This window comes from Gadus chalcogrammus, chromosome 15, assembly GCF_026213295.1.
Source record: "Gadus chalcogrammus isolate NIFS_2021 chromosome 15, NIFS_Gcha_1.0, whole genome shotgun sequence".
In the NCBI taxonomy this organism is placed as follows: domain Eukaryota; kingdom Metazoa; phylum Chordata; class Actinopteri; order Gadiformes; family Gadidae; genus Gadus; species Gadus chalcogrammus.
The window spans coordinates 11,057,631-11,084,952 of NC_079426.1; the positions used below are offsets into that span (position 1 = coordinate 11,057,631).

The 27,322-nt window shown below is 45.5% G+C and overlaps 1 protein-coding gene and 1 pseudogene across 1 annotated transcript in view; one reads left to right on the forward strand and one right to left on the reverse strand.

Annotated features, from left to right (window-relative positions):
• Positions 1–27,322, forward strand: part of pcdh15a (protocadherin-related 15a) — a 409,668-nt gene that overhangs the window by 89,163 nt on the left and 293,183 nt on the right. The gene's annotated exons all lie outside the window — the stretch shown is intronic.
• On the reverse strand, positions 11,914–24,129 carry LOC130404991 (filensin-like; annotated as a pseudogene).

Genomic DNA, 27,322 nt, shown 5'->3' on the forward strand with positions numbered 1-27,322 from the left:
GCTCTCTCTCTCTCTCAGTGTCTTTTTTTTGTATCTCTCCCATTTGATGCGGTCAATATATGTCTCCTTTGGTCACTCAGAGCTTACTTAAGATAGTCACTGAGCGGACAGTTGTGGCAGCTGAATCTCCCTTCCTTGGCTTTTGGGCGTTACTCTGCAAACGATTATTAAAAAAAGATGCATAAAAAAAATGCTGATGATGCAATAGATAGAAGTTTTTTATTAATAAGTCTTATTATTATAGTCTTATTTGGTATCAGAATCTGTTAAGGGGATGCATTGGCACTGCAAAACATGTGTATTGGACTGAAAGATTTCTTGTCAAAATATCAATTTCTGCAATTTCTCGGTTAAGATAGAGCGACATATTGATCTCTGACATTGATTCTCTCAAATATTGGGCTATTATTTATTTATGTAGAGAAAGAGACATCCGATTGCAGCATTTCCCTATTCATTTGTTGCTGTGTCTGTGATGAAAAAAGATTTGTTGAACTTCACTTCCACTTTGATTTCAGCAATCGTTTAAGTTTGTTGTTGTAATTACACATTTTAACACCCACCCAATGGTGCAGTACGTTTCGGTAAACAATCAGGCAGGGAACGTCTTTACAGACAGCTGGTGATTTATTGTGATGGAAATCAAATGAATTGAAAATATGATACAATCATATAGTTTTTAAATAGCTATAACAAAAAGACATGCACAAAGTGGAGCCCAAACATGACATTCCCGCTCATTTATTAAACACTATCTCTTTCTTGCCTTTCTCGTTTCAACAGTTGGCATATGTTATTATTTTCTTCGTTTGACATAGTCTACCTCGTTATCTTAACAACTCTTATGACAGGTTGTATGTTAATTAAGACCTGCATCAGAGCAAGCATAAAATGTAATCCAAGAATGTTCTCTGTCTAGTTCACTAATTTAGCCGCTCATTATCCCGTTCTTGGACGTAGGTGTGCTCACACAGATTACATCCAAACTGCCGTGATTATCTTCTTCTTCCAGATTAAAATGGTGGATCCGAGCCTAGCTGGGAAACACTTGAGACATCAACCAGTAGAAACATTTTAAAATCGGTTTTATTTTGCGTTTATTCAATCCAAAGGCTTTTTGGCCTCTGAAGGACTCTGTATCCTTGCGGTACTCCAGCCTGACTGCAGTCAACTCATAAGGCCATTAACTACAAAAACTTGACTGTCGGGGGCCCTGCATAAAGAAAAAGCCTGTTTGCTCTGCACACACAATAATGATGTCGCTCATTGAAGGTGGTCACTCGCGGTACACAAACCGCAATGCAAGTGGAGAGGCCCCCTCGTTTTTCCTTTTCCTTTTTTATTTGTTCAAACCCCACCAATCACACTTGAGCCATGCATGGGCAGGAGTCAATGAGTCACCTCCAGAACAAAAGCTGTCACTCCCACACAGCGAAGATAAGAGAGGCGGTGGACCTGTTTCTCTCTCAGATAGGAGAGAAACGGGGGGAATCCGTCTGGCTTCCGAAATGAGCCCCTGCTTTGATGTGTTGTGTGGATGGTTTGAGAAAAATACCTGCAATCCACACATTTCCAGAGGATGTGCAAGGGAAACCTTTGCTTTCCCTTGCTTATTGTGTATTGTTCAGAAATGTGTGGTGTCACCCTGGGAAGGGTTATACTCCCTGACAAAAGGTATTGGGTTTGATCCTGCTTTGCCCCACAGACATAGTAGGCATCCTTGATCCGAGACGCCTAACCCCTATCTGCTCCATCATAAGGATTGATCTGAAGTCGGCTTACTGTGAATTCAGATGGGGGTTAAGCTGAGATGCTCTAGGATGCCTCCAAGTAGACCTTGGCCGTATTGGATCGAACCTAGTAACTTTCGGCTGGAAGTCCTGCTCCAGAATACGGGGAGGCAGCTGTCAAGCCTCAAGCATCGCTCTTACCTGAACCTGAACCCATCACCACCCTCTCTCTCCACCCTCATCCCCTTCCCCATCCATCTCCCCCCTTCGCCCCACAGTCCCGACCTGACATGGCGGGACATGCAGCACCTGTCGGTGCTCACGTCCAAGAGGAACCAGCTTCACGACGAGGTCCACCAGTGGCGCAGGAACGGCGTGGGCCTGGAGTTCAACCACCTGTTTGGCTACGGCGTGCTGGACGCCGGCGGCATGGTGAAGATGTCCCACGAGTGGAAGACCGTCCCCGAGCGCTTCCACTGTGTGGCCGGGTCCATCCAGGACAACCAGTAAGCAGACGTTGTATACAAGATGTGGGCTGTAGTGTATGTTTATGTTTAATGTGCCAATGAGGGTGAACACACGGCAGGCACACTGGAAGGATTTCTGCCTTTTCAGTCTTCAATGAAACAACACCTGGCCATGAATTTTATAGGCTCATTTTATACAGAGATACAAAAGAATAGGTAATTATGGTTCTTATAGTTCTTATGGTCTAAATTCTTTGGATTAGGGTAAGGGTTAGGGTTAAGATTAGGGTTACGGTTTCCCACCATGAAAGTATGTGTATCGTGAAGTTGGGAAAAGCAAAAGAGTTAAGATGAGCGATCATGTGTGCAAACTGCAACGTCTGATTTGATAGAAGCTGTAGTTCATGGGTGACTGCTACTGGCTGAAGACTACAAAGAGGTCAAGATAGTGAAGATAGATCAGGATACTGTAAAAGAGTTGACTCTAATTATGTGGTTTTCTCTGGACTGCACTCCAGATTCAAACAAACTGGGGATTGCCATAATATATATCCATCCAATCATAGCGGCAGAATATCAGTCAGATTATTAGGCTAAACAATAAACTAAAAACCTACGACATGCTATCCAAGATATTGTCTTACACATAACATAACACATAGTGGGCACATCCAAAAAAAAATCCAATACCCTTTTGGGTGTGCATTCCTTGATCCAAAACAAATTGTCAAGTAAGACACAAATTGCTGTTAAGATACAAAACACAATTTGCAGCGCATCAAGAGTAACACAGTGTTCTGCATGAGAGATTCATCTGTCATCTGTCCAAGAGCTGCAGTAACAAGGGGTATGAAGTTAGGGTGCTTATTTCTAAGTATCTGTGTGTATTCCCCGGGTGCTGGTCTTGTTGTGTGTTCCACAAAGCTGTAGGCTGAGCAGTAGTTTGATTACAGTCAAGCCATCTGGTGCACACTCTGGAGGACTCTCTCTCTCTTTGGCCTAGTGGTCGAGAGCTGTAATGTGTAATGCGTAATCTGTCTAGATGCCCGTCTAGTTGTCAATCATTTTCTGTCTGTGTCCATCAGTTTGCTTCTCTGCCTGAATTCTCTGAACTCTACCTGCCTGCCTATCTGTGTATGAATCGGCCTGCCTATCTCTCAGTCTGTATGTGTCTGTTTATGCTTCTATCCATCTATCGGTTACTGTCTTTCTTTCTCTACATCCATCTTCACATTTTTCTGTGTCTCTTTGTCTCTCGGTGTACCTACATATCTTTCTGTCTTTTTCTTTGTCTCCCTGTCTTTCGGACCATCAGCCTCTCTCTCTCTGTCTTTTCCTGCCTGTTTTTCTACCTACCTCTCCCACATGTGTGTCCTGCCTGCAATCTGTCTGCAATCCCCCCCGTGGGGCATCCTCCTCTCCCTGCTCCACCCCCACTCCATGGACCCCACCCCTCCTTACCGCGTGCCAGTCTGTTCCATTCCCCTTCACCCCTGCTGGCTCCATCCCCCTCCATCACTCTCGCTCTCTCTCTCTCTCTTTCCCGTCAATCCTCCACTCGTCCTCACCACACAGTCCAACCTCTTTTTGTTCTCCGTGCTCTCGTGACTTTGACTCTCCAGAGGTCCTCCGTGGCTATAATTAGAGCGGCCACACGTTTCCCAGCACGGTGTGCCCTAGCAACACCGCTGATAATGCTGAGTGACAACCAGGAGAGATCCCAGCCAGAGGGGGTTGCTTACATACTCACACAGGGTCTGCATATGTAGCTTGTATGGAAGATAATGCCAGTCCCGGCCAAAACAAAAAACAACAACATAATAAAACAGTGTACAAGAGAAAAACAGTGGGGTCATTCTAGTCCCAAGAATGCAACTGACTTAAAGGGAGTAGGCTTGGCTGAATAGATAAGTTTTCAGGTGAGATTTGAAAGTGATAATGGAACTGGAGTGTTGGATGTAATGAGGCAGAGAGTTCCAGAGGTGGGGGGCTGTGCGACTGAATGCTTTTGACCCCATGGTAACCAAGCGAGCAGGTGGGAGGGAGAGGTGGATGGAGGAAGACGATCTGAGAGAACGGGTGGGTGTCTTTACCGTCTTGATATGGAGGAGCGTGGTAAGATACTGAGGGGCGAGATTGTTGATGGCCTTGAAAGTGAGAAGCAGGATCTTGCAAATGATGCGATATTTGATGGGGAGCCAATGGAGTTGCTGCAGGACAGATGTTATGTGACTGATGGAGGTGGTTTTAGTAATGATACAGGCTGCAGAGTTTTGTACCAGTTGTAATTTATGTATGGACTTAGCAGGTAAACCAAAGAGGAGAGAGTTGCAGTAGCCCAAACGCGATGCGACCATAGTGTGAACCAGAATTTCAGCACTGTTGCGGGAGAGAGAGATGGGCGCAGGCGAGAGATGTAACGTAGATGGAAGTAAGATGACCAAGTGACATTATTGATATGGGACTGAAATGATAGGGTGCTATCCAGGATGACACCCAGACTCTTGGCCTGGGGAGAGGGGGAAACTGATGAATTTTCAATGGAGATGGAGAAGTCAATTATTTTAGCGAGTGTGGATTTGGTGCCAATAAGGAGGATTTCAGATTTATCACAGTTGAGTTTGAGAACGTTTTGGGAGAACCAGGATCTGATTTCCTGGAGGCAATCGGAGAGGGAGGTTGGAGGTGGGAGGGAGGGTCGTGGTGGGTATGGTGGAAGAGTATAGCTGGGTATCATCTGCATAACAATGGAACTGAATATTATATTTATGGAAAAAATGGCCAAGAGGGAGGAGATAGATAATGAACAGGAGGGGTCCAAGGACAGAACCTTGGGGTACACCAGAGGAGAGGGGGGAAGAATGGGATCTAAAAGTTTTGAGGTGGACAAACTAAGTACGTCCGGTCAGATATGATTTAAACCAGTCCAGAGGTGTATCAGATATTCAAAGGGAGGATGATCGGTCAATGAGGATGGTGTGGGATATGCTGTCAAAAGCTGCACTCAGGTCCAGGAGGATCAGGATGGTGAGTACTCCAGCATTCACATCCATGAGGAGGTCATTGGTTATCTTAACAAAAGCTGTTTCGGTGCTATGAAGTGGGCGAAAGCCTGATTGGAACTGTTCGTAAAGACTATTGTGAGAGCGGTGATCATGAATCTGAGCTGCAACTGTTTTTCCAGAATTTTTGAAAGGAAGGGGAGGGTGGAGATTTAGCAGAGATTGTTGAAGTTGCTGGGGTCAGCACCGGGTTTCTTAAGAATAGGGGTTATTGCAGCTGATTTGAGGGGTGACGGAACAGTACCAAAGATTAGAGAGGAATGGATAATTGCAGTTATAAGAGGGGTCAGGGATTGTTCACTATTTTCATAAGTTTTGGAGAAAGATAGTGTGTTCAACTCCCAACCGAAAGGATCTGGGGGTTGATACCACATGTCTGCAGCCTAACCCCAAAGCAAGACTTCCTTCCACTCTTGTGAGGCATTGAATAATAGAAACTACAAGTAATTAGCATATCTGGTATCCTCCCACACTGGCTCAAGCTAGCAACCGCCAGGCTACGCAACTATGAATGCCAAGCTGTGCTGTGGTGAACAGTTTTTGTTGTGCAGGATCACACAGGAGAGGCCACAGACCTCTGGTATTCAGTTTCTCTTCTGCTTTTTAATCAGTGATCTGAACTCAGACGCTTCGCTCATGGCAGCCCAGGAGCTAGCCAATTAGCACTTGAAGAGCAGAGATAGAGACATGATCCTTTATCTGACCTGCCTGCCTCGTGTTTGGATGTCCGCCGGATGATGCGAGTCTATGTCTGCCTTCGTGCGTGGGTGGATGGGTGTGTTTATGTGTGTGTGTGTGTGTGTGTACGTCTGTGTATGTGTGTGTGTGTGTGAGAGAGAGTGTGCGTGTGTCTGTGTGTGTGTGTGTGTGTGTGTGTGTGTGTGTGTGTGTGTGTGTGTGTGTGTGTGTGTGTGTGTGTGTGTGTGTGTGTGTGTGTGTGTGTGTGTGTGTGTGTGTGAGTGGATGGGTGTGGTCATGTGTGTGTCTGTGTGTGTGTGTGTGTGTGTGTGTGTGTGTGTGTGTGTGTGTGTGTTTGTGTGTGCGTGTGTGGGTGGATGGGCGTGTGTGTTTGTGTGTCTGTCTGTCAGTGTGTGTCAGTGTGTGTGGGACAGTGTGCATGTGTGCACACACATACATTGAGAGTGAATTTGTGTGATAACAGAGACAGGCAAATTACAATACCAGAGATTATTTCTTATACTCAATTATAGTAGTCTAGTATAGTCCTTTCAGCCATAGAAAGAAGAAATATGTAATTGTTCAGTTCAGAAAAGGGTTGTGATTTTTGAGTCGATACCCAGTTTGTCTCTGAGCAATTAAGTTTCTTATGTAGTTGCTAATTACAAAAGTGTCTATCTATTGAAATATTCACTTTATTGCAAACTAGCAGAGCATAGCATGCAGTCGCACAGCCTCTCACAACAAGCATGCCTCAGTTCTTACACGCAATCTGCAATACTGGTTGGCATCGTATATCATGGAGCTAAACAGCTTCTTATTACCTGCTATATTAAGCCGAGAAACTCCGTTGGGGCCTTGGCTGGTAAATTAATCAGCAACATTCGTGCCCCCTCACTCCCATCTCATCCGCGACAGCCGTAATTGCTCTTTCACGTTATCAGATGGAAACGATGCTACCTGCCATGCCGGGGAAATTTGTTGTTTAGGAAAATGTAATAATGCACATGATCCTACCCCATCACCACAACAGCAATAATAACTGTAATAATCATAATGGAGAATGATTGAGACAATTGCAAATAAACACATACTTGAGGGCTTATGTACACACACTTTGATATTTTTATTACTGTATTGCTCATGGGATAGACCTCTGCTCACCAGAGTGTGGCATATTCCCTCAGCGAGAGCTGTTTAACTCAGCCTGAACGGACACACACTGAGTTGAATGTACCTTAAGATTCGATTTTATGTTTCAAAACCTGGAAGAAATTGTGTTAAGCCTTATAATTATTTGAATTATTATTGTTGTTGTTCGTTTATATTATTACAACACCACCCCCGGGCACATTATGTGATGTTGACAGTACTTTGAAAACTCCCCCGCTGATCATGCACGGTTTTTCTTGACGCTTCAATCACTCAGCTCACGACGCCGCCATCGGTTAGCATGCTGTGCTTAGCATAGCGGTCGGTGAATTATTCTTCCGTCTCACTTGTCCCCCTCCCTTGCTTTGGTTCTGCCTTACCCGGTGCTTTCATTTCCACTGTGTTAATGTGACATGGTAGTGGTGGCCACAGAGCAGGCCTGGAGCGCTTACAAAGCTATCGTTGTGGTTTTTATATCAACAAGAAAGAAAGAAAGAAAGGACGAGGACATTATCAGCCAGATCTTGTAGTTAGACGGCAAAATCAATCTTTGATATTCAGGATAACACATTTTTGCAATTCAAGGACAAACTGGGACAAACCCATTTAGCTCAATAAAAGGGATGTTGGCAAATCTACTGTATATGCACATTAGAGAACCACCATTAAAGTCAGTCTTTTCATTGAGGCTGGCAGTATCGCAGGAACAACACAGGTGTCGCTCATAACACTAATTATTGGTCTGCTACCTTTATCTACCAAGGCACGGGTGGTAGTCCGATAGTGCAGACAAGAAAATGCTGCACTTGATCGCAAGTCGCAAGTCGGAAGTTCAGATTCGGGATTCCAGACTTCCAATCCACATGCGTCCCGTTGCGTCTGCCTCGGAAAACATGGACGCCAGCAGCAAAATATAATTTTTACGGAAAGTTTATGAACTTCACAAGCCTGCGGACCTATATCAGTTACCACAGTGCCATTTGCGAAGAGTAACTGCATTTAACTATTTTTCTTCCGATTTTACAAGTTTATTTAACTTTATACCCTCTATCTTTCAAAATAGTGTCTTGGACCAAACAAGTAGCAGCCCTATAATTAGTGTTATGAGTGTCAACTGTATTTCTACTTCGATGAAGCCTCTGCGAAAAGCGTCCCTTGCCACTCCAGGGTTACATTGGCGAAGATGAGCATTACCATAATCAGTGTGCCATATTAACCACAGATGCATTATTCATGTCATAAAAAAACAAAAAGCCATTTCTCTCCTGAGATGCATTGAATTAATTAATTTCCAAAATAATTTGCCTGTGTGTGACGTGGGTTTAATTTGTTTTAATTCGAATGATAATGCGCAGACTTCTCCATTAAAAAGGTCTCTTAGTCTGTCGCTGGCTTCCAGGCCTCCCAGTCTGCCTTGTCTACCGACACCCCTTTGATCCGGGAACAATTATTCAAACATCAGCCATTCACGTTTCCATCGCTTTGAGTTTATATTCAACAGGTTTTACGTAACAAAATCATACACAGGAGATATTAAAAGGTAGCCCTCCAAAATGGAGCGGGAAGGATTTGTTATTTTAGTTTTCTAAGCGCATCATTATCATTCAAACCACCATAGTCATGCAAAATCATTGCTGGAAAACATGCAAGGGTTTAAATCCAAGTGGAATATGAACATAAAGACCGTTTGTTGTATCGATATAATGCGCTAAACATACATTTCCGCATAAATCGTTCCTCGACTGTCTTTGGAAAGATTTCTTGGTGGGCGAGGAGATAAACGGTTTGAGACGGTAATATCTTTCAGTCTGGGACTTGAGGTCATGTAAACGAACCTTGACTCAATGTTTAGAAAGAACAAGGGCGCTCAGGGATGCTCTTCTCAGATGCTCAGATACTCGGTGCTCAGCTTCTGTGTTGAAGAGTAAAAAGCAGTGGAGGTAACACATTCAGTGGTTTCCCCTGGACTGCACTCTTGTGTCTTTGTAACCAGTGGTGGTGACCATTGTAAGACCCTGCTCGGTTACAGAATGTAGTAAAAAAAAGTAGTCCACCCTTATATCGTAGTCTGAAGAATGACAAATAACATCAACATTTAATTAATGTGAATGAATGAAAGTGTAGTTACTTCATCACCTTTACCTGAAACAACAACATCATACGGCTAATATCCTTTGGTCAGCCGTGAAATTAACCAATGTTCCCTATGGAAGCCAAAAAAAACTAAAACATCAATGTCTTTCCTAATGACATGATGATGGAGCCACGTAGAGTCGCGTTTCTAATTCAATTCTCTCTCTCTCTCTCTCTCTCTCTCTCTCTCTCTCTCTCTCTCTCTCTCTCTCTCTCTCTCTCTCCAGTAAGATCCAGTCTGGCGGGCGGCTGGTGCTGACCATCGACACAGACGCCTGCCAGGGCAAGGACAACTTTGTGCGCTACCTGGAGCACGTGCAGGCCGTCGTCACGGTGAACGCCAGTCGCCGCGGCGACCTCAACATCAACATGACCTCGCCGATGGGCACCAAGTCCATCCTGCTGAGCCGCCGGCCGCGTGACGACGACGCCAAGGTGGGCTTCGACAAGTGGCCCTTCATGACCACGCACACCTGGGGCGAGGACCCCCGGGGCACCTGGGTAATGGAGGTGGGCTTCCAGGGGCCCGAGGCCCAGCGGGGCGTCCTGAAGGAGTGGACGCTCATGCTGCACGGTACACAGAGTGCCCCGTACATAGACCAGGTAGTGCGCGACTACCAGTCCAAACTGGCCATGTCCAAGAAGGAGGAGCTGGAGGAGGAGCTGGACGAGGCGGTGGAGCGCAGCCTCAAGAGCCTGCTGAGTAAAAACAACTGAGCCACCGTCATGCATGGGTGCCAAATGAAGCCCCCCCCCCCCGTTCTCTCTCTTTCTCCCTCTCTCATTCTTTCTCTAGCTCTCTCTCTCTCTCCTTTCCCTTTCTCTCTCTTTCTCTCTACCCTCTCTTTCTCCCTTTCTCTCTCTCCCTCTTTATTTCTCTCTCCCTCATTCGCTAGCTATCCCTTCTTGCTAGAGCTCCTATCCTCTCAGTCAAACTCTTGGTCAATCTCTCTCTTGTTCTTATGATCTTCTTGTTTTGTCTACCTCTCTCGTCCCTGACTCTAGGCGCTGCCCATTTTGGTTTTGTGTTTGAATTAGTACCCACTTAAAAATGAATGTTTCTTGTAATCCAAAAACATAATAAAAGTTTAACCGTCAAAGAATCTGTTATATATTGAGAGAGAGAAACAGAAAAACAAAACCACATATTTGTCTGTTTTTTTACAGTCTACAGAATTGTACATACAAATACGATCTCTACTGTTTCATCTTCTTGTTCTTGGCCTCTCCCCGCACCTCTCTACAGTCCACTGTTGTACAGTTTGTGACTGTAAATTAATCTTGGTGTCTACTTAAAGTTGAATATCTTGCAAACCGAGCGGCGATACTTCTTTCTGTTTATATTTTTGTGACATGCACTGTTTCTATATAAACGAGGAAAGGAATGTTTTGATTGATTTTGCGGTATGTGGTCCTCCATTTCATAATCTTTGACGATATACTAAATAATAAATATATTCAGATGTTTGCTAAAGCATTTGAGTGATTTGCCCGTCCCTGAACTGAATCATAGCCATAAAACAGCAAGTTATTAAAATCACCGCATAAAGGAGACATACCTAAACACACAAAATAAGACACATCAAAGATAATTGCTCTGGTTGGTTTTCAAAATCGTTTTTCTTTTTCAAATAAAGGTACGATCAACACGATCAGTGAACAGCTGTTTCTCTCAATACAAATGCCCATCAAGGCACATATAAAGGGGGTTGCACCTGGCTGGAACTGTTCAGTCCTCTTTTGCATTTTTTAAATATGCAAAGTTGATGGATGAAGAGATAAAGAGCTGAGAGTGGGGGCTGCGGACGCATTGTTAGCAATGATGCTGAAAGTTCCTGACACACCGAAAGGCCAATTCATCATTTAGCCGTTTCTTTAAACAGATAGCTTGCGTCCAATTATCCATGGAACAGATTATTCATGGAACATGATGAATGATTAAAAGTTTAGGCTAACAGTTTGTGTTTTATATAACACCGTAGTGCACATTAATATAGTTGGTTAAAAGGTTTTCAGGTTTCATCAGTCTTTTATCAAATTAACGGTGTGATATAAATGATCACTCACTCACAGCATTCTCCTCACACAATCGTATTTAGTCTATTTGCTCTGCCTTGCTCAGGACGCAATGTAAAATGTAGGTGAACGCTGTTTGTTCCATATTCAATCCAGGAAGATTCAAACCCTTAAATGATTGAATCGAGAAACTGAAGATGGTACACTAAGTGCATTTCATGATTCAATTGGGCCAAGTTGTGCTCTAACTAGAGATTCAAGACAAAAAAAAGACAATTAGTTTATGTATGACTTTTCTTTATTATGCATGATATCAATCCAAGCTAATTGATACACAGCAAAACTGTTTATTGCAGGCAATGGCATTCATTTCAACGTCATAAACTTCAGGGCTGAAAGTTGCAAAGGGCGGCGTAACTTTCTATACAATTTTCTTTCAAACTTTTAGAGATTTTCGTGGCTTGGGTCTCCAGCATGTTCATCTTCCCCCAAGTGTTCCTCTATCCTGAAGACGGCTGTAAGAACAACAGCAGCAGCATAAGTCCCTCGGGAACCAGCAAACGCTTGAGGCAGAAGGCGGCGAGGTCAAGCAAATGAAAGGCACACTAATCCTCCATCATCATTGTCCTCTTCACGGAAGCAAATCTTCCCACGTCTCACGAGTGAAGCACCACTTCAGGTTCTGGGTTTCTTCTTGCTGATCTTCTCGACGGTGGTCTCCACCACCAGGGCCGTCTCCTCGTAACCCTTCACCTTGTTGTCGCTGGACAGCCTCTCCACCGTCTCCAGCACCTCCACCTTCTCGTAGCTCAGGGTGTCCGGGTGGTAGCTGCGGGTGGGAGGGCTGCCGGGCGTGGGACGGCGGCCCCTAGGCCCGGTCGGGAGGGTATCCCCCGGGGAAGGGTAGGGGCCGGCTGGGCGAGGAGCGGGGCCGGGGCCGGGGCCGGGGGCTGGAGATGGCTCGGGGTCCTTGGCCTTTGGGTCTCCGTTTCTACCCTTGCCTCTACCGCCACCACCATTACCTCCACCTCCTCCGTCCTTTCCCTTGCCGCCGTCGTCGCCCTTCCTATCGCCGCCACCAGAGGGCAGAGTGGGGTCGCTGGGGCCGGGCATGGGCATGGGCATGGGCGGGGGTGGAGGCTGGGGATAAGCGGGTCCACCGGGCCCGTAGGGTGGGTCGTAGGGGGGCATGAACATCCCGTCCCCGGCGGTGATAAAGACGTGGCCGCCGGAGGGGGAGGAGGTGCAGAAGCAGGGGTCCATGTAGCTGGCGTCCCCCGTCACCAGGACGTAGCGGCCCTTGGTGTAGAAGTCGGCGATGGGCTCAGGCCTGCGGTACTTCCTCATCCGGTCGCGCACGATGTTGCAGAGCGTGTCGAACGCCTTGCTGAGCTGGGCGCCGTCGGGGACGTCCTGGGGGGCCACCCGTGCCCCTGGCACGGAGCCGGTGCTCTGCTCCGTCCTCCTCTCCACCTCATCCTCCCCCCCGGCGGCGTCTCCGTGGGAGGGGGCAACGGGACGGTCGTCCTGGGAACAGTCGGTCACGTCTCTCGGGCCGAGCTCCTTCTTCTTCTGCACCTTCTTGGCCAGGTTCTTCTGGCGGGGCTTGATGGTGGTGATGTCCTGGATGGCCTGGGTGAGGTCTGGGGGGGATAGAGGTCAGAGGACATGGTGACGTCTGGAGGGGAGCGCACAACTCTCAGCGTGAAACCACTCAATGTGTTGTGTGGAATTATGGGCTGTATCAATATGGGACATTTTGCTGGCATTAATGGGTGACGTTAACTACTTCCACTATTTCTTATTAATTATAGAGATACAATTGACAATCCAATTGCAGATTGCATTCCAAATGTGTTTGGTTAAGATTCTGTACCGGCCAATAGTAGCTTGGTATTTATATAAAGATTGGAATTTGTATCTGCGAGGAGGAGAGCACTCTTCCGAATTATATTACCAGTATAAGGGAAATCGTATACTTATGTTTTGAATAAAAAACCTATATGTTTTATAGAATGAGTTACCTCATCTCTCATCAATCCTGTGTGTGGTATGCAAGTATGTTTGTGTCTTGGGTATAGATATTGCATTAAGATTTTTGCACATGTCAGACTACATTTCGTACATTTCCTACACTATCCGCTGAGACACTGAACACTTTGCCTTGAGTGGAGGCTGAATTTCTAAGAACTTGATGAAGCCGAGTGGGCCGACAACACAATAGCCGGTGATTTGAATGTTTGATGAATAGAGATGATGAGCTCAGCACGTGACCCCCGCCGTGTTGGTAAACTCACCTCTCCCTCGGCTGGGCGCGGTAGGTGCGTGCGGGTTGCAACAATTAGTGGTAAACAGGGTAATGGGTGTGCCAATTATCGCTGAGTTCAACCTGCAGAGATCAGAACAGGTTCAACCAGACAACAAAGGTTATAGCCAGGGGAAGGGGATCCCTGGGTACATACATTTCAAATAGACCTGTAATATTATTTATTTATAGAAAATAAAAATAAAAGAGGAAGAATGTATACACAGAAATTTGAAAGCATGAACTGAATATGAGGAATAGCTTGATGTGGAAGTGACTGTGGCACAGCACTGCCATCTGTTGGCGGACATAAGGAAATACACCTGTGAACTAGTAAACGGAGTGTGGTTGGTTGAAGTCTTCAACTATGTGTTGATTTTTCTGGATATGCGTTTTCCGGATATGGTCTATAGATTAGGATGCTCATTGTTGTGTCAGTGTATCACTGACACCTCCTAAAGGGGAGCAGTATCCCACACTTAACAATAACATCATGTTACATTTATTCACCACTATCTTGGCCTAATCCCTATGCTTATTCCCCCTGTGTCTCGATTTTCAAATGTGGGTCACCTTGATTACTTTTGATTTCTGATTAGGTTTACCTGTGTTTGTGCATGTTTCTCAGTTATTTCTTTCATTCTGACCTGATTACTGTGCGCTTTGTTCTAACAAACGACAGGCCTGTTGCCTGTCAAGTTGTTGAATCCCTGTGATGGTTTCACCCTAGACAACCATGAACCAGGAACCCCTGCGGTTCGACTGAACATGGATGAACACACGTTGCTATGTAGTCACACTCTGTCACCACCACAGATGGCTGGGGACAGATCCACACTGGCTTTTTCAACCACTTTGAAATGATGAATCGTCTTTTTTTTTTAAAGAATCCTCTGTACTGAAGCATGTGTCCTCGTGAAAAACTCACTGTTCCTTTGTTGGTATGCTGCGAAACAAACATCTAAATCCATTTATTGTATTGTCGTTTTAAATTGTGTGCGGCCATGTTTGGAGTGCCGTGCACAAACATTGGTTGTAAACAATCAAGGATGTATCGGCTAAAACTGATGAAGCTTCACAAGAAGTGGATCGAAATGTTTGTTTCGCACCGACCAAACAATATATTTGTTTGATTTTAGGGAGGACGGTGACGGACTGCAGCACCGTGTGTTCATACATGTTTAAAGGAGCCCAGGAGGAACTTATGGGGCTGATGTCTTACTCTGTTCTAACGAAGTTCTGTTACGATTTACCCATAAGTAGCCAAGAATTAAGTAGCCAAGATAACTAAACTATTCATGTTATAATGATCCACAAACAAAATATTACAGATCTGAATTATTAAACAGCAAATGTCTGGTGTTTGTTCTTGGGCCTTTTCAGTTGCCACACCATCCCTCTGGAACTCCCTCCCCAAGCACATCCGACAGGCTAGCACACTCCCATCTTTTAAAGAGGCCCTAAAAACCCACCTTCTCAAGATCGCTTTCAACACATGACCTCCTTCCCTTCTCTCCCCTCCCCTTCCTAGTCTATTTCAGTTTTTTAGCTCCCTATTTTTATCCTATTTTATCTTTTTATCTTTCTACTTATGTTATTACTACTTACACGTCTATACGTTATTATTCAATTATTGTATTCTGTCTTCACTCTGTTCAGCGACTTTGAGTATTTAGAAGAGCACTATAAAAGTCGAATGCATTATTATTATTAGGGGTCCGAGCAACGAAGCCGAGTTCGGCGCTCCTTACCGGTTGTCCTCGTTCTCGATGATCCTCTTGTAGCGTTCCAGCTCGTTCTCCAGGGACGTCTGGTACATGGCCAGGTGGCGACACTCGCTGGTGTAGCGCTCCAGGGAACGCTCCGCCTCCTCGATGGTCTTGCGCAGCGCCTCGATCTGGTCGTTGTAGGCCTGGATCTCGTCGTCGTAGCCGTCCTGTGTGCTCTTGATGGCCTGATCCAGCGACCCCGTCTAGGGCACATGGAGTGGTAGAGTGCGAGAAGGGGGGGGGGGGGGGAGAAATTATGAAGCAATTGTGTTTTTAAGAGTGAAATGATGGGATCACGCGCTCAGCGAGTGACATGAGCCTCTTCCCAACAGTGCAACGGGAGCTGAACTGTCGACTTTCCAGTCAACGTGACTACGTTGTCGAAATAGCTGTCAACTGTCAACTCAACTGTCAACCTAACTGTCAAATTAGCTGACAACTAATAACTTACCTGTCAACCTAACTATGTATTATTGACATTTATCATTTAATAATTTTGCAGATTCAACAGGTTTGGGATTATTATGTTTTTAAGATATATGCCATCAGTGAGCAAGTATAGGGTTACGGACGGTATATTGCCCGAGACTGTCTAAAGGTAGACTCCGGAAACTTTCAGCTACAAGTCAAAAGCCCTATCCATTTGACTATCCTACCCCCTATTAACTGTCAACTTAACTTTTAAAACAAAAGGAAGGAGAAATGACCGCCTGTCCTGTTAGTGGGTCTACATTTTAGTGGCCATTCATATTGAATGTCAAACAGCGCCTTAAAACATGTTCATATTAATTGAATAAACCAAGGGTGACCATTTATTTCCATAAAACAATTATATTACACTAATTCGATCCAGACGGTTAGAAAATACATGGCACAAAACATGAGCAGAGCTAAGAGCTGACATTTGAGCAGACAGCAGAACTTTGTCTTTGGAAAATACCTGGAAAAAGCGACTACCATAAATCAATATCATCAAATACAAAGATTTCATTATTTTGTGTGCAATCCCTGAATGTCAAGCTACCTCACCCCGGTTTATCAAATTTGAATCAATTGGCCATCTCTGGTTCCTATAGAGCTAGAAGATCATGTGTACAGATATTTATTTGTTGATCTTGAGGATTGCCATCGCTTTGCACTTTGTGTGCGGATGCTTGTGTTGTCTATTTCCACGTATGTGTGGGCTGCGTCGCGTGGCAGTGGCTGTTGTCATGGTGACACACGTGTGCTCACGTCATGGGACCCACCTCTGTCTGTAGGCGTTGCTTCTGCATCTGCAGCTGGCAGATGGCGCTCTTGTACTCCTCCAGCTGGCTCTGAAGCTCCGGGACCCTCCTCTGGGTCAGCAGCCTCTCCTGGTCCTTTACACCACCAGGACAAACACACACATTCATGAACACGAGCATGAACGCACGCACGCACGCATGCACAGACACACACAAGCTCACACCGGCACGCACGCACGGATACAATTGCACGTGGACACATACACATACATATACACATACACACGCATACAGGCACATACACACACACATACACACACACACACACGCACGCACGCACGCACGCATGCACACGAACAGACACGCACAAGCACGCACGGATGCACACACACACACACGCACGGATGCACACATGCACACATACATACACATACACACAGAACAACAGGTGGATTGGGTGGCAAAGTAACAGTCTTCAGTGTTTTTCAATCATTTGAATGAACAATGCCAAGCCATTCCGGACAACTAAATACTTAAGACAAGGAATGGATACACTATTTAGGCCCGTATATGCGATGAACAAATCAAACATATTTAATGTAGAAAAAAAACACGTTCCCAATACACCAGCATTCCCATGGTGTATTTTCAAGTTGAGAAATAAATCCATGTCACTAGGTTTGAGTATTTTTCCTACAAGTAGACTAAGTCAATAGGGACGCCCTTTGGCTGTGACGCTCCACCTGCCCCTAATTACGACAGTTCCCCAATGCATAGCAGGCGTTACATGGCATGACATGGGAACGAAAGCATTATGCATAGTGTTTGCTTCTGGACAAGCGCCTGGTAAATGGCTAGTGGCCAGGTACTTAAGGGTGCGTGGGTGACACAGAAACGCAACACAACACAAATAGCATGCACAGTTGTGCGGACTGACAGGAGCGTATGAGCACAGCTAATGATGGACTGAGTGGTAAATGATACCCTCAAAAGCTGAATTCAACGACAACTGGACACGATGACCCTCGTGTGTAGTGCAAATTGACAGGAGTAGGCAGACACGGCTTATGGCAGCGAGTCGCCTCATTACGTGGTGTGCCAGGCTCTGAGTCATCGTGTCCCTCTCTGTCGCTCTCTAGCTGCGGGGTCAGTGTCGATCACTTAACACTAACACTCAATCACTCACACTGACACACGCCAAGCACACACAAACACACAAACATGCATAAATACACGTACACACACAAACACACACATAAAGTCACCCATATGCAAGGACATACAGGTCACACTGTAAACACACAGAAGCACAAACAAAGTCTCAGACACACACACACACACACACACACACACACACACACACACACACACACACACCCACACCCACACCCACACACACACACACACACACACGTGCACAAACACACCCTGTGGCAGTGTGTGTGTCTGTGTATGTTTTTTTTTAGTGCACTCGCAATTTTCCAAACACACAAACAAAGTCAAATGTTAACGTGCACATAAACAGACATACAGTTCCACATCCACACAAACCTAGCTGCACACACTGACATTGACAACCGGTATGACCCACCTCGGAGATGCCCATTGACATGTTCTGCAGCAGGGGGGCGGTCTGGTTGATCTGGTGCAGTATGTTCACGTACGTCTGGATCTCCGCCAGGTTCTAAAGGACGAGGACATTTAACCAACACGCTGTTGACTGTTTAGTCGTTTAACAGAGGCTCTTATCCCCGTGGTGACTTACAGGGATTTCAGATTCATGTTGTTTTGGAGCAGCAGGGGATTAGGCTGGGGAAAAATGCTCATGGACATGTCTACAGGTTGACTGTCGACTGCACAACTTTTCACCGTAAAATTACAGTTAAGTACTGGCAGCAGTTTTGGCAGTAAGGTACTGTTTATTTACAGTAGTATTACTGTATAGTATATAAATACAGCTTGCTGGCTGTAATCTCAACATACAGGATACCGCTGTAATATTAAAGCAATATACTGGCAGCAAATTGATAAGGCTTTTACCGTTAGACCCCTTGGAGTCTTAGGTTTCATCTGACATTTCGTTTGTGTAGATAGCATGACATGAAAAACATTGTTTACAGCATGTTAGCATTCAGCTTCTACCGGAAGTAAACTGGATGTTTTGGAAACACTTAGCCAATTAAACGAGGGTCCCCACTCACAAACAACCGATATATATATTAAAAAAAATCGATTAATAATTTTACACCGGCCCCAAACACCGGTCGACTACGATAGCTTTTTATTTTAACACACAGAACACATAACCAACACAGGGATTATCCCACCACCCTAAGCATCTCGGTGGCGGTGCCCCAATTTCCCCCAACTCCACCTTCACCAAGGTGTACACTAATTACTGCAGCCCGTCTAATGTCGCAAACGCAAAGGACCAAGAAAGACACTAGAATGTGACTCATCCGAACCCTCCCAGGATCCTTTGTGGCACTCAGAACCGGCGTCCACGCCCACGGTTGCCACACTATTTTAGAAGGTAAAATATTTTAGAAAGCTAATATCAACATTTTAAAAGTTGCTATAAGTTTTGGAAATAGTTAGGTCGAAGTAGTTAGAAAGAATAAAGCCTGGGCATAACAAAAGTGGAGCATTGCTTGCAGAACTCAGGTAATTATATATTAAATATTAGCTAACCGTTATCTCGCCATATGAGAGAAAATGGATCACGGAGATAACAGATTTTGTATTAACTAGATAAATACAAATTTCACCAGAATGTTCACAAAAGGACCCAACCGACATATTTAGATACAGCAGCCTGACATGGTTTGGTCTTCGTCTGTTCTCGGTTGTGAAGCTCATAGCAGAGAACAGAAAGAACAGCACAGAAACGAGACTAGCAGCATATAGGGAAGTGCAAAGGTTTAAGGATTTTCAATATAGTTACCATTAGCATGTACCATTAACATTCAGGGCCATCAGCCCCCTAGAAATATCTATGGGAGAGGACGGGATAGTGCCTTAAAATATCAAATAACTATTGTGGCCCCTAGCCGCCTATTACCATAATATGCATTTCAGATATTTCAGGTCCATTTGCCCAAAAATAGAATTTAGTCCAAAGGAAAATCAAAGGATTATTTATGACGTGAAAAGCCTTTGAATAATTGCAATAATCCCTAGTCTCTATTTGTGATATGCAGGCCTTTTGCGAACCCCCTTGCAATATAGAAACCATAACTATGTTGTTCATCACATTTTACTTATACAACTCCCACTGTTCCCACATTTCCAGGTCTCTTGGTAGTGCACACACATTTTCCGCCCCGCATTGCCCTTTCATTTAACTTGGCAGTCAACGGGCATGACAGGCAAACCTCGCTGAGGACAACGTCCCCAGGACCACACAGGCTGCAGTGGTTTTTATTATTGCTGTGGAGGTTATTATGGTGTTGGTCATTGAACACACTTCAACTGTCTTTTTCTTTCCTTTTGATGTGTAAAGGCGAGACGTCTGTTCACTGAAACCCCCTTCATCTACCCCTCTTCCCCACGTATTGCACAGAACAGAGTAGAGAACAGGGTGCTCTGGTTCTCTACTACCAGTAAATCCCAAGAGCACCCTGTTCTGTATTCTGTTCTGTTCCGATCCTGAGAGAGAAGAACAACATCTGAACCCTACCACAACTCATGGTATCTTTATCAATGTTCCTCCTTTAGCATGACACCAAAATCATTACATGACATGGATAATTTCTTGCTACAGCGAGTGTGAGCAATGCCGTTCTAAAACCTGCACAACCCTGTGAAAATATGTTATTAAAGTTGCCAGGACTCAGTTTCCTTGTTCCTCCATTTGTCAGTGCTTCTCCAATTTGACCTCATTGGGCTTCAAATCAATTGGCCAATATCCCCTTGTATGCAACTTGGTTTTAACTCGGTTTTAACACATCATTTTACTGTCCCCCTGATGCAAGATCAGGGACAGAAAAATGATGAACTAAATAAATCTCTCACGTTTGCCTTAGCCTCGTAAGACCATCCTTATCTCTTCAGTAAACGTTCTGTTTCCCTTTCATCCTTCTTTTATATTACAAGTCTAATCTGCACTCTGGGGGGGGGGGGGAGTTGAAGTTCATGACAATCAAGGAGCGCAGCCGTCTGCCCAATTTCCAAAACAATGGCGGTGCTCGAGGAAAGGATATTGACAAAGCATTCAAAGCCGTTTTATCTGAAAAGGGCCTGATAACAATGTTAAAAGGTTACATAACTTTGTATGGAAGGCTTTTCTCAGAGCAGAATACATTTTTGCTTTACTTCCAACTACCGGATTTGAAGAAGAGGGCGAGAGGGAAGCGTTTAATCTGACTGGCTGGAGTTTTGAACAACATAAGGTTGCGCCCATAACCGGAAATCGATTGCCGCCCAGCCAAGGCCAGACTGATATTCATTGCAAAATGCTAACTTGAATATCTGTATGATGTTCCACTGACCTTCTTGTGCCTGTCTCTGGTGGACAGAATGTCATCCTGAAGGAACTGATTCTGGATCTGATGTTCCAGGTTACCCAGCAGAGCCTGATCCGCCTCCTACCAGGAGGAGGAAGAGGACAGGGGAGGAGGAAGAGGAGAGGGGAGGGCGGGAGGAGGAGGAGAGGGGAGGGTGGGAGGAGGAGGATAGGGGAGGAGGAAGAGGAGAGGGGAGGGTGGGAGGAGGAGGAGGAGAGGGGAGGGTGGGAGGAGGAGGAGAGGGGAGGAGGAAGAGGAGAGGAGAGGAGGAAGAGGAGAGGGGAGGGGGAAGAGGAGAGGAGAGGAGGAAGAGGAGAGGGGAGGGTGGGAGGAAGAGGAGAGGGGAGGGTGGGAGGAGGAGGAGAGGGGAGGGGAGGAGGAGGAGAGGGGAGGGGAAGAGGAAGAGGAGAGGGGAGGAGGAAGAAGGAGAGGGGAGGGTGGGAGGAGGAGGAGAGGGGAGGGTGGGAGGAGGAGTAGAGGGGAGGAGGAAGAGGAGAGGGGAGGGTGGGAGGAGGAGGAGGAGAGGGGAGGAGGAAGAGGAGAGGGAGGGTGGGAGGAGGAGGAGGAGAGGGGAGGAGGAGGAGAGGGGAGGGGAAGAGGAAGAAGGAGAGGGGAGGGTGGGAGGAGGAGGAGAGGGGAGGAGGAAGAGGAGAGGGGAGGGGAGGAGGTGGAGGAGGAGAGGGGAGGGTGGGAGGAGGAGGAGAGGGGAGGAGGAAGAGGAGAGGGGAGGGTGGGAGGAGGAGGAGGAGGAGAGAGGGAGGGTGGAGGAGGAGGAGAGGGGAGGAGGAGGAGAGGGGAGGGGAGGGGTGGGAGGAGAGGAGATGGGGAGGAGGAAGAGGAGGGGGGAGGGTGGGAGGAGAGGAGAGGGGAGGGTGGGAGGAGGAGGAGGAGAGAAGAAGGGAGAGGTTAGGGCAGGAGAAGAGAGGAGGAGAGGGGCAGGGGAAATGAAGGAGTAGAGTTAAGTAAGGGAGAGGAGAGGGGGAGGAGGAGGGGAAGGAGAGGTGGAGGAGAGGATGCAAGGATTTTGAGAGGATAAAAGAGGAGAGGGAAGATCAGGGATAGGGGTGGAGAGGGGAGGGTACGATGAGTAGGAGAGTTAATTAGAGGAGACGAGAGGAGATAGGACGCCCGAAAGGAAAGGAGGAAAGGGGGGGAGGAATGGGAAAGGCGAGGAGAAAGGAGGGGTTGAGAGGAGATGAAAGATACAAGTTATGAGGCGAGAAGATGAGTATATAAGAGGTGGGGAATTTGTGTGACTGCATTGAACTACTTTCTTTATTTTTAATTGGAATCGTTACGGCTGATGTGACTGCTCATCTCAGATCTAGTTATTTTATCAGATGCATTGATTCCCAGCCTAGTTTAATAAACACAACCTTACCCTATTAAGCTGTTCCAGAGTGCTCCTGAGCTGTTCTTGATACTCGCATTCATTCCTGTATCTAGAGTGCAGAAAATCAGAATCACATGTTTGCTCAAAACAAGCACGAATACAATCGCATCGCATTGTGAATTTTAATAGCGGTTTGCTATGAATGTTTGACAGTTGTGTGATTTATATATGTGTGCTTGTACGTGCATGGGCATGGGCATGTGTTTGTGTCAATGTGCTCAAGCTTTCCCGATGGCGTAAGAGGTCTAGACAAGAAATTAGAAGCATTATTTGTTGAAATCATCTTTATATCCCGACAGCAATCAACAAGTCTAATCCTCTGACAAAAGGTTTATAAATGTGGGCGTATTTGGCTGTCTCAGGCCTGTAATAAGACGGTCCAAACGATTGGATGGCCTATTTTTCTACCTACCTACCCAGCTACCCATGTGCGCACTCTGCCTGTGCACTCATTGTGCAGGACCAGGGCCTCCCACAAGGCAGACCTATGCTAAAGCTACAAAGCTAGTCATGTGTTTTTTCAGGAGTGGCTTTTGAGGGATGCCCTGAAGTGGGGGATCGGTTTTATTCAGTTGGAGACTTTAAAGATCTAGTTTACTCCGGCAGGTTTCTCAGAATTGCCTACTCAAGCTTTAATTGTCGTCCTTGGGCTAGGGGTCCGATACCTTCTCAATCAACACAGACTTAATCACAAGAAATGTAGTAATCTATCTCTTCGGCTTGACCTGAACATGGCCTTAGTCAGTCGATATCCTTTTACAATCCCCATTATTGGACCAGTTGATTTGTGTTACTTCTGAAGCTACACAAACAGCTACGTCTAGCCTACTGCCTACTGTTTCCCTGAGTACCTTGCACCTCATTTTTGAAGACGCCGTTCATCTCGATGAAGGATAGTAATAGGCCTGCCAGAGTGTGGGGTCAATAGTGAGAGGTTTCAAAGTTGTGTCTGTTATTTGTTATAATAACCATTTGTCGTCGTCAGTATGAATAATAGAGAACCAATAGTTATATAGTCTATTATTCCCAATGCTCTAAAACGTATGAGCAGACTGGGTTGTCCTTAACATTGTTTTATACATCATTTGTTACATCAGAAGCCTATAAGAAATAGAAATTGCAGAATGAAATCCTGATAAAAGGGTTGTTTTGCTTTAGTTAATAAAATGTAAAAAACAACAACATTGATGACATTGTGCAATGGTATTCATCACTGAGATGTATATCCTAGTCTCTCAACAAGTGGTTTAAGAGTTAAACCAACCAGTGGTTTAAGGGTACAACTTGAAGTTGTACCCTTTCTCACCCACTTACTTGCTCGTGTACTCATCCAGCATGCGGCACGCATCCTTCAGCTCGCGCTCCAACTTGGCGTGCTCGGAGGACAGCCTTCGCGGATGCGCTGGCGGTTGACGTCGATCTGCTCCGTGAAGGCCTCCTCGAGCCGCTCACCTCCCTCCATGCGCTGCAGGGTCTCCAGCTGCTTGCGGAACACGGCGTGCGCTGCTCCAACACGCGAGCCCGGTTGATGTACCGGGCGAAACGGCCCGTTGAGTTCCTGGAGGCTCTCCCAGCCCTGGATGGCCGAGGCCCCGGCGGAGGACTCGTCGCCCGCTGGTTCCTCCTCCTCGAAGACATCGGAGCGCTCGTACTTGTCCTTGCGCACTTCGCGCAGGTAACTGGTCTTGAACATGTTGGTGGTTCTCTTCCCCGTTCGCTGGCTGCCTTGGTTAGGTGGTATCCCCGGAGTGCTTGATGCCCTTTTAGCACCGTTAGTGTGTGACAAATCGGGTGCTCGCCCTGAGCTGTCCTCATGCTAGACTAAACGCCCCCAGCCCTGGATGCCCGCGAAATAGCCCCCCAAAACACCCACCTCCGTGCGCGGGGTGACAGGGTAAGCGATGCGTGCCTGGGTCTTTCCAGTTTGGGTACCATTGTGAATGGCTTCACAAAAGCCTTTTTTCACTGATGACAAAGCAGAACGACAGAAACGATAACAAACAAACTGGGAGGACAAAAGAGCACTGCTATTGAGTGAGATGTCAACTGTGAAGGTCTTTATTTTGTTAAATGGATGTTTTTCTAGATCCGTTTTGATTTAGATTGATGGCAGTTTATTACCCGAAAACATGCATGGGTGCACATTGGATTGAGGAATTGCTGTGAGCCACTGCTCGATAGGAATCAAACGATTCTCATTGTAGGCCTACTGGAAAATACTCGATTGTTGTACCTGAGATAATGACAGGCTAAAAGGGAAAACAAACAGGATGCATATAGGCTATATAGGCCTTAAAAGGAGTGAAGCCTCACCTTTTACAAGTCGTTTAGGCACTGACATTAGGGGACTTTCTGTATTAAGTTCCCCAAATACTGTCAATGTTTACATTATTGTATTGTTTTTCCGACACTGTTATTTATTAAATGACTACGACTATTCATAATATTTTTTGCATAATTTTTTATATATATTTGTTGTAGTAGTAGTAAAAGTTGTAAAATTGATTCTAAACTATCGTATTAGACCAAGTGTTTCAACAACTTCGTATGGAGCAGACTCAGAGAAGAGAGACTACTCACATCTCTCTCTCTCTCTCTGAAGAGCAATAATAGCTCTATTCAGGGTGTCCTGAATAGAGCTGTGTGTCACATGGTGTTGCTCTTCAATGCTTTCATCACTCGCATGGCTCTAGAAAGCCTGCAGGCTCAGGAACTGCAGTGTGACTGCAGGACGCCACACACAAAAACAGTTTATGTGCATGTCGACCATTTTATCTTTCTATATATACACTATACACTCTTTATTATTTATCTACACCTTTGTAAACATCTCGGCCCCTTTATCCATCAATCTCCGCATATATAAGTCTGCAGTACCCAACGACCTCGGTATGTCTATAGACACCTCTCAATAACTGTGTTCATGTCTAGGAGTAAGCACTATTCTATACACATATGCACATTTCTAGCACTTATTCTGCTATCCAATTCTGTGGCTTAGATGGGCTCCTATGACAACAAAACACAGGATGATGATCTTTAAACCGTTTTATTGTCGCGCTTGAGCAATATGACACACAGCAGGTGGTCCATGCTGCAATGTCAGAGATCTCAGTGTGGGGGGTTAAGGCCGGTCTGACATTTGTGCAAACGATAGCACAAAAAAACCACCGGTGTGCAGCCTGACATAGCCCTAGAGTCAAATCGGTTTGACGCTGACCATATTATGTATATTGTATATTATTAAGTTGCATAGTAATATATATGGCTGGTTTAAGCAGCCTCACTTGGTTAGAGAAGCATCACCTTACAGTCAGCCCCTTTCTATCGGCACCTATAAACATTTCTCGTGTTTTAGCTATCTACCTTTAAACATCTCTAGTAGTAAGAACCTATCCTATCTACCCCTTTGATCATTTCCACCACATATTTCTATCTATCGACCTATAATAATAATAATAATAATAATAATAATGTATTGAATTTATATAGCGCTTTTATAGACACTCAAAGACGCTTTACAGTGAAGGGGGGACCTCACTCACCACCACCAGTGTGTAGCACCCAATTGGGTGATGCACGGCAGCCAATCTGCGCCAGAACGCTCACCACACACCAGCTTGAGGTGGAGAGCGAGGGAATTAATGAGTTAGCCAATTATACAGGAGGATGATTAGGGGGCCAGATTGAATGAGCCTGGTTGGGCCAGGACACCGGGGAAGCCCCTGCTCTTTGCAATAAGTGCCCTGGGATCTTTTATGACCTCAGTGAGTCAGGACCTCGGTTTTACGTCTCCCTCCGAAGGACGGCGCCTTCTGCAGCACAGTGTCCCCGTCCCCGCACTACATATGTCTATGAGTGTGTTCATATCCATGTGTAAGAACCCTATTCTACCTACCACCTCTACCAGTTATTCTATATACTGTACATGACTATTAGTTAGCACTAATTATATCATCTTGATCAACCTAGTGCATGCCCACATTTATCTCCAAAACTACTTCCAGTTCCGTGTCTTCAGGTAATTTTGAAATTAAGTAAAAAAATGAAAAGTTACAAATATTCACATTGACCCCAGATGTGTTTAAAAACCTCTAAGCATTTGTACTCTGATGCTTCATAGGCCTGAGGCCGACCAATATGCCGTCTGTGCGTCAGTATTTTGTCGTTTTCCCACAGGCCCACGGAAGGGGATCAGCAAAGTTAGTTTGCATGTGCCCCTATACCCCAACCACAGGTATCCAAATACGAGCTTTGCCATCCCGATGTGCTGCTGAGTTCAATGAGCAGATATTCAAACATACCTCCGTCTGCAGGAGCAATCTCATGGAAACACAATCCGGATGACAAGCGGGGGCAGACCGATCAGCGGGGATCACGGATAGTGTAACCAATTAGCACACATGTCATTGGAAATAAACTTCCAATAATCACAAAGTCTTTAGATTAACAATCTAAAGTCATTGCATTTCACTTTATTTAGCTTGGTATTTGTTTTCGATCAATTGCTGGAGGCCAGGATCTGTAAGCCCATAATTAGCTTACAGCAAACACAAGCTCTGCCAGCACTAATCAATTTCCCCCCTTTAAGTCTTGTTTTCCCAGCCCAGGCTTTGTGACGTCTCCCCACAGAAGTTTACAAAGCATTATGGATCTCAACACAGGTTTCCAGCGATAACAATTAAATGACTATGTCCAGCACATGCAGTTGGGGTCTGGAAGTTCCTCTTTGCATGCAACCTGTTTGAGCATAAATCAGAGTGACCAACATGAGGCTGCACCAACCCCAAGAGAAATTGGAACAGAGAGTTATTACATTGGAGTTGTTAAGTATGAGATCATTTTTTCCTATGTTAGGATGATTGTGTAGGATGCCTGTGGAAAAT